The 8,965-nt window shown below is 46.5% G+C and overlaps 1 non-coding gene across 1 annotated transcript; it reads right to left on the reverse strand.

Annotated features, from left to right (window-relative positions):
• Positions 1-8,469: 8,469 nt before the first annotated feature.
• On the reverse strand, positions 8,470-8,602 carry LOC119865794. Its single transcript, XR_005378151.1, has one exon. It is a non-coding gene; the product is annotated as a small nucleolar RNA SNORA71 (small nucleolar RNA).
• Between the last annotated feature and the right edge of the window lie 363 nt (positions 8,603-8,965).

An 8,965-nucleotide genomic window follows, 5' to 3' on the forward strand; every position in this document is an offset into this window, starting at 1 on the left:
TTATCCATAAGAAAGGTTTATAGGGGCATAGGGGCATCTGGGTGGCTCAGTGGTTGAGCGTCTCCCTTTGGCTCAGGTCATGATCCCACAGTCCTGGAATCCTGGGATCGAGTCCCACATCAGACTCCCCACGGGGAGCCTGCTTCTCCCTCTGCCTCTCTGTCTCTCTCATGAGTAAATAAAATCCTTTAAAAAAAGAAGGTAGGTTTATAAATCCTTTACTGCACACTGTTGCATGGTTGACACACACACAGAAATAAAACTAGAATTTAGGGGGTTTTTTGTTTAAAAAATGTTATTCTGTTCCCAGATACTTTAAAATTCCAGTGTAACTGACATGTTACATTAGTTCAGGTGCACAAGGTCTACTGATTCAACAATTCTATACTATATCCAACTCAGTGCTCCATCACGGAAAACGTACTTTTTTCAAACATTTTATTTATATTATTTATGAGAGACAGAGACACAGGCAGAGGGAGAAACAGGCTCCATGCAGGAAGCCCAACATGGGACTCAATCGCAGGACTCCAGGATCACACCCTGGACCGAAGGTGGTGCTAAACCGCTGTGCCACCGGGGCTGCCCAGAAAACGTACCCTTAATCCCCTTCACCTAGTTCACCCATCCCCTCTCACCTGCTGTCTGGCAACCACCAGTTTGTTCTCTATAGTTAAAAATCTGCTTTGGTCTTCTTTTGGTGGTTTTGTTTTTTTAAATTCCATGACTGAAATCACTTTTCTCTCTAGTGGATTTATTTCACTTAGCACCATACCCTCTAGATTCATCCATATTGTTGCAAGTAGCAGGCTTTCAGTTTCTTACGACTGAGTGCTGTTCCATTCTGTGTGTGTGTATATATACATACATATGTATATATACACATGTATATACACACACATTTTTATCCATTCATCTGTGGATGGACAATTGGGTTGCTTCCGTATTTGGTTATTTTAAGTAATGCTACAGTAAACAATAGGGGTGGCTCTACCTTCCCGAATTAGTGTTTTTATTTGGGTAAATATCCTATAGTGGAATTACTGATCATGCGGTAGTTTTTTTTTTTTTAACTTGCATACTGCTTTCCAGAGTGGTTGCACCAATTTACATTCCCACCAACAGTGCACAAGGGTTCCTTTTTCTCCACATCTACAAGACTTAATTTTTTGATACTAGCCCTTCTGACTCCGATGAGGTGATTTTTTTTTCAAAAATTTTTTAAAGATTTTATTTATTTATTCATAGAGACAGAGAGAGAGAGAGAGGCAGAGACACAGGCAGAGGGAGAAGCAGGCATCATACAGAGCCTGACGTGGGACTCCACCCAGGGTCTCCAGGATCACGCCCTGGGCTGCAGGCGGCGCTAAACCGCTGCACCACCGGGGCTGCCCATGAGGTGGTATTTCATTGTGGCTTGGATTTGCAGTTCCCTGATGCTGAGTGATGTTGAGCATGTCTTTATGTGTCTGTTGGCCATCTGGATGCTACCTGGCATACTCTTGATTTGTCTCAACAAAAGTTCCTTATTTATTTATTTATTTATTTTTTAAATTTTTTATTTATTTATGATAGTCACAGAGAGAGAGAGAGAGAGGCGCAGAGACACAGGCAGAGGGAGAAGCAGGCTCCATGCACCGGGAGCCCGATGTGGGATTCGATCCCGGGTCTCCAGGATCGCGCCCTGGGCCAAAGGCAGGCGCCAAACCGCTGCGCCACCCAGGGATCCAAAGTTCCTTATTTAAAAAAAAAAAAAAAAAAGTTAAGTTTCTAATAGCTATGTACTTTTTGCTGTGGTTTTTAAAATCATCTTGCAGTAACTTTTTCTTATATTTGAAAATTGTGAAGTGTTCGTTTGTCCTCTGACAATTGTTGCCTTTTCCTTTCCCAAATTCAGAATCAGATGGTTAAAATGTCTTTTAGTCCTAAGGTATCTGTGTTTCCTTGAATGGCCACCAGGTAACACAACAGATTTGCCCTTTCACCTTAAGTGTAAAAGATACAATTAGATGTTAGCATTCTCTAGGTTTCAATTAATTCAAAATTTGTGAGAGCTCTTTGTTTACCAAATTTAGGATAAAAAACACCACACTGACAGAAGTAGTTCCATCTTTCAGAGTTAATTACATAGAGATTCTATTAATATAAAAACATTTGAATAATTTTATACTTTTTAGGTTCAAAGAAACAGACTCCTGTCCAAGCAAAAAGACCGGTACAAGAATGGTCTAAAGACCAGGATGCCTGGGTAGCTCAGTTGGTTGAAGATCTGCCTTTGGCTCTGGTCGTGATCCCAGGGTCCTGGAATCAAGTCCCACATCAGGCTCCTGCAGGAAGCCTGCTTCTCCCTCTGCCTATGTCTCTGCCTCTCTCTGTGTCTCTCAAATAAATAAGTCTTTTTTTTTTTTTTTTAAGATTTATTTACTTATGATAGACATAGAGAGAGAGGGGCAGAGACACAGGAAGAGGGAGAAGCAGGCTCCATGCCGGGAACCCGACATGAGAGCTGGACATGGGACTCGATCCCGGGACTCCAGGATCGCGCCCTGGGCCAAAGGCAGGTGCTAAACTGCGGAGCCACCCAGGGATCCCCATGAGTAAAGTCTTTAAAAAAAAAAAAAGTTTAGGGACACCTGGTGGCTGAGGGGCTAAGCGTCTGCCTTCAGCTCGGGGCCTGATCCTGGAGTCCCGGGATCGAGTTCTGAGTCAGGCTTCCTGCATGGAGCCTGCTTCTCCCTCTGCCTGTGTGTCTCTCATGAATAAATTTTTTTTTAAAATGGTCTAGTGATTTTAAAGTTTCAACATCCTTGTCAATCAGTGAGTCAGTCACAGCTCCTACTTTATCAATGTCTTCACAGCTCATGTGTTTTTAGTCATTTATCCTTCACTACATCCTCAGAAATTCCTCAAGAGGCTTTCACTCTCTTCCATGCTCATTGCTGTTTAGTCTTACTGTCTTAGTAGAGGTCCATCTCTGCGATCTTCAGGATTGGTAGGAAAATTCTAAAAGCCTGATCAATGATGTCTCTCATTCATGACCTATCTACAGCTGGATTCTGACCAAACTTGACAGTGTGAAGCCAAAACCTCAAAGACCCCTGTACCCCCTTCAAATAGACTTCAATTTTCCCCAACAATGAGCCATATGTTTGGATCATTATATATTCATTCAGGGGCAGATCCAAGATTTGTCAGAAAAGCACAGCTTTGATAGTGACCAAAAATTCATGTTGCAACCTGCGAATAAATCACCTTGTTGAGCTCTCTCCCCTGCAGTCTTTATTAAAGTTTTCCATTTTGAGGCAATTTTAATGTTGTTCATTTTGTCAAAGTATAAACTTTTATAGACAAAAAAGTAATCTGCTCTAATTTTTATTCTCATTACTTGTTTTGTTATTAAATTTCAGTCTTTTTTCTATTTTAAGCCCTAAGAGGCATAATTTTCTCCTTAGGAATTACTTGAGCTACATCTCAAACTTTGGTATGCAAAAATTTTCAATTCAGTTGTTAATATTTCTAATTCCCCTTATGGTATCATCTTCTACTAGGCTTTTGTTTTGTTTTTAAGATTTTAAGAGAGAAGAGCACGTACAAGTGGGGAGGGGCAGAAATTCACCCAGACTCCACACTAAACAGAGAGCCTGACTCAGGGCTGGATCTCATAACCCTGAGATCAGACCTGAGCTCAAACCAAGAGTCCAATGCCTTAACCAACTGTGCCACCCAGGGGCCTCTGATGAAATTATTTTAAACCATGTTTTAAAATTTCCCAAGCATAGGGATTTTTTCAAACCTGTTTGTATTGTTACTACCTTTATTTTTTTAAAAAAAGATTTTATTTATTCATGAGAGACAGAGAGAGAGAGATGCAGAGACATAGGCAGAGGGAGAAGCAGGCTCCCTGTGGGGAGCCCAATACGGGACTCGATCCCAAGACCCCGGATCACCACCTGAGCCACCCAGGTGTCCTCACCTTCTAGTCCTAACGGAACACCTCAGACTGCAGCCTGCATGCCAAGCCTCAGGATGGTGACAGGAGAGGCTCAGGGGTGAAAATAAGCTGGCTGTGATCCACTTCTTCACACCCAGCCTCAGAGGCACACAGCTCGTTACGAACTTAAAAGGCAGCCACAGTGAGTCTGTAAGACTTACTGAAATGGGTGGGCTGAGAGTAAAGTGATGAGCTGCTACAATTCAAAAGAAAAACTCTTGGTCATTAAGGTCATTCCAGGCACAGCAGAGCGACACGGGGCTGGCCTTCCCAGTCCACGGATTCTCAGGGCACTGATGTCAAGATTCCGAGCCAGCTGAAGTGGACGCCAGCCCTAGCCCCAGGGATTTCCCTCCGATCTCCTGTGTGGAGGGAAGAGTTGGTTCATAATGAGCTGAGTAACAGCAGGGGGTGCTCTGGGGATGCTTCCTCCATCCTCTGGGGAGGACTCCTCCATCCTCTGCTCTTCTGGTGTCCAATAATGCCAAGAGAATCTAAAAAAGAAAGGACAGGTGAGACCAATGGTTTGGAGTTCCCACCCTCTGGGTCCCCCAGCGCTGGGCATGAACTCACCTTGGGGAGACAGATTAGCAAATTCAGATCCCAAGTCATCCCAAGGGTCACGGACTCATTATGGCCTGGGGACTTACTTCAATAGCCTCCAGATCTAAGGCTGATCTAAGAGGGAGAAAAAGCATACAAGCATTTAGTCTCCATTGCCTCCTTCCCCAAGTGACATCACTGAGAGGGTCCCCATTAACCAGGCCTAAGCATCTAGTCTATGCATGCCAAACTAGATTATCACCAGAAGAGAGGCTAATAATAAAAGGAAAACATCTTGAAAATCCAGTTTTTATAATAAATTATTTTCTTTCAAATAGTTCATGATCAGGGCAACTGACCACATATAGCTAGCCATAGGAGGACAGCTCACCGCTGTCAGGGGCTTGACCCTGAGTCCCACTGTATCTTGAGCAAAGGAATGGACCACCATCCTCAGCAGCTCTCCCCCACATTGTCATGACTTGCCCGCTCAGCCTGCCATTCTATTTTGCAAAGTCCCACTTAATAAGACCCAGCCAAGAAAGGCAAATGCAAAATTAACTTCTGATGAAACTTGTCCTGGTTAGGTGCCCAGACCTGTGAAGATCAACACTGCCAGGCCCACTTGAAGGAGAAATGAGGAAATATCTTGAATGCTTGAGGACACAGTGTGAGGGAACCCCAACTCAATCTCCAGACTCTACCCTCAGACATTTGAATTACCAGGTCTGAAGCGGGGTATGGGGTGATTAACTGTCTTTTCAGAATGGTCACCACTGTCCCTTAAATCCTCCAGCCTGGCTGAGGAACCAGAGACCAGGAACTAGGCTACAGGACAGGACAAGTCCCCTGATGCAAAAGGGACAGAGCAGGTAGGAAAGACAAGGGAACCCTCTGGGTTCTTCAATGGCTCCTGGGCACCAGGTTGTTCACATGTTATTCTCACTACCTCCACCTCATTGTGAGATGAGAACAAAACTGGCACAAAGGGATCCCATCTGCAAACAAAATACCTGAATATAAAGGGAAGAGGTCTCGGGAACGAGACAGAAGCCCCGACCAAAAGTTGGGGGGGGGGTGTGTGTCAATGCGATGGACACCTTGACCTCAAACCTCACTGCCCTTGTTACCTGGGAGCCAAGACAGGGCTCTTAGCATCACCATGTTGTATCTGTCAGGGGCACCACGCTGTATCTGAGTATACAAAGTGAAAGCACTGTTGCAGGGTTTCTGCTCCCTGAACACATCGGCAGTGCACAGCACAAAAGGCAGCAGCCAGTCAGCCTGCTGTGGATGGAGGACCACACTAAGCACCCAGTCACAATGTCCTACAGACGTGAACTAGAAAGCAGGCTAGGAAGTCCGCAGTCTACAATACAGATTCAAAGATCCACGGCCTGAAAGTTTTTTCTCCAGTCAACCCCTAGGGTTACCCTTTCTAAAAGAACCCACAAGACACAGACGAAGTCCGTGAAAGGCGAGCAACAGGCAAGATTATAAGTCAACACTCTCCTCCATCAGTGACTGACAAGAAAACTCCAACTGCTGGCAGACCATGACATGGTAACTCCCCCATGCCCCTAGTGCAGGCCCCATCTAGATTTTTCTTTATTTATTTAACATTACTGACAGCTCCTGAAGCAATCCACACTGTGCTCAAGAAAGAGTAAAGGAGCAAAGACAAAACACACATGAGCAATGCATTCACACACTGTCCTGACTAATGTGCTCTTATGGGCTAGCCTCCACTCCCATAAATTCATAAAGCAGAACCCATGATTTGCAATTCTTATGAGTGCCATTGAGTGCTATACGGACTTATTCCAGTGAGAGACCCATACAGAAACGTGTAGACTGACTGCTGACAAGAGGATCTGTAACGTGAAAAGACAGAAAGAGCCCCCAACAGGTCAGGGGGCTAGCCCAGTCACCACATCACATAGGAGCCCGCAAAAGCCCAAGCTCTGAAGGAACAGCAGGAGAAAAAAAAGCTAGCATGAGAAAGCTCCAGGACAGCTGGATCCCTCACACACAGGAATTTTTTCAGTGATTCTTCTCCCGGCCTATCAATGACCAGGGCACAGGTAGCTTGCAATCACTGTTGGATGCAGTAGCAGAAAAGGATAGAAAGAGAGCCTGGAAGGATGGGGAGGATGGTGCCAGGGGTCTGGGGAATGGCCTGAGGGAGGGTGAGCAGCCCTAGCCAAACACAGAGGAGCTTCTGTGTACCCTGTAGAGACCCTGTAACACCTCCATGCCAGAGAGTCAAGACACTTCCAGCATAAAACACTGAAAATGCTGGCATACCTGGGTGGCTCAGTTGGTTAAGCGCCCAATTCGGGTTTCAGCTCAAGTCATGATCTCACAGGTTGTGGGATCGTGCCCATGTTGGGGGTTCTGTGCTCACTGTGGAGTCTGCTTGAGAGTCTCTCTCTCTCTTCTCCATCTGCTCCTCCCCACTGCATGCGCACGCTCTCTCTCTCTCTAAAATAAATCTTTAAAAAAAAAATTCAGAAATGCTTTTGAGTTGGAAAAAATCAGGATCATATGGTCACGACAACTCCATGAAAAAATTTTAAAACATTTCACCATTATCCCAGTTATGCTTTGCTGAAGTGGAGACTGAGAACAGGTCACAAAACTAAGTAATTTCAGAGGCTGGACCAGGGTCTCTGGTGCCTAAATCCATATGCTTTCCATCAGGGCCCACTGCTGACACTAGGGAGCTGCCCTGGGAAGCCCCTCACCTACTTGAGCAGCTTTCTAGAGGCCCATCCTCTCTTGGTACTTGAGGGGTTGCCCACAATGAGGGGACAACTGTGAGCTCACAAGACATACACTTTCATCTCACTTCTCATTTAAACCCCAGGGCACAAGATTCCAGAGAGATGTGAACACCTTACCTTGGGCCCCATGGCCTCGTGCCCACTGAAGAGATGACACCTCTCATGGTGCCTCTGCAAGTGCAGACCCACCTACAAAACACAAGGCACAGATGAGCATTCGGCAGGCCCCAGTGGGCAGAGGGCACCCAGCACAGTGGCTAGCAGATTAGAGTACCCACAAACGTGGCCTACTGCTATTCCTTAACGGTCCCACACTACTATCTCAGAGACAAAAACTTAACTCTAGAAAGGGGTCTGCAGATGATCTGTGACAGGATAACATCAACATCAACCTATGTGCCTGTGTTCAATCTGTTGCTAACCAGTTTATGCCAAAAGGTTGTCAAGGCCGAGTTTTAGGGAGAGAGCCATGCTGACAGGAAGCCATAAGCCTGGGATGAGAGGGGAAACAGGTGGTGGGAGGGCCCTGGGTCCTCCATCTAGTGTGTAAGGGTAGCTTACCTATGTGCCAACTATCATGTGTTCTGCCCAGGTGGATTACTACTCCATTCCCTGCCCCTTAATCTAAGGACAGAGAAACATCATCCCCTGGGCACCATGGGTCCAGCCCATGACCAAGATGAGAGAAACACTTCCAAGAAGAGGAGGATGCCTCAGCTTGAGCAGGCTGGCTTGCTCTGGGGCGCTGTCTTCCCAGTGACACTGTACAATGGGATGGGCCCACTGCCTTACCATGTGGCATCTCAGTCTCCTCCGCCTTGCTTTGCCCTGTCCAAGTACTACAGATTAGACACCAAGGCAGAGGCACTGCCCTTAAGACCACAGCAAAAGAGGCATGACAAGCAAATCACCAATGTCCAGTGTGACCCGGGCTGAAAGATGGTGTGAGGGAGTGGGAAGGGTGGGATGTGAAGGCAGGGAAAGCTTCCTGGGGGGAGCCCTGGGAGAAGAGGGACCTCCACCATGGCTCTACCACTGGCCCAGGAACAGAAGCACCAAGGCAGGGCCCTGCTTGGCAAAAAAGGGCACTAGGCAAGCCACACAGCCCCGAGTACCAGGAATTAACACAAATTTGTGGGAAGAAAGACGTGTATGAAAGCTCCAGGGTTTGGAAGGGATGGGATGGGCCCTTCTAACACGGGGATGTGCTTTCAGCAATTCCTCTCCCTGCACTATCAATGACCAGGGCACAGGCAGCCCACGATCACTTTCGAATGCAGGAGCAGAAAAGGGAAGTGAGTGGGCCAAGAAGGGAGGCTTGGTTGGGCAGCAACCCAGGAACTGGCCTGAACTAGGAGCCTGGCATACAGGCCAATGCCCAGACTAACAGCCTGAGATTACAGAAGCTTCTCCTTACTCACACAGAGGTTTACCACGCCCACCCAGGAGATGAAGGGAAGACAAACAGTGCAGAAATACTGAGGATTCCTGGGTTCTGGAAGACTGAGTGTAAGTGGTCACCTAACAGCGCTCAGGCTCATATAACAGCACTCAGCCGTGCACCCAATACAAATCTCAGTTTGCCTCTAAAATGCAGCCCTCTGGGACGCCTGGGTGGCTCAGCAGCTGGGCGTCTGCCTTCAGT

Source organism: Canis lupus, chromosome 24 (assembly GCF_011100685.1).
Source record: "Canis lupus familiaris isolate Mischka breed German Shepherd chromosome 24, alternate assembly UU_Cfam_GSD_1.0, whole genome shotgun sequence".
NCBI lineage: Eukaryota > Metazoa > Chordata > Mammalia > Carnivora > Canidae > Canis > Canis lupus.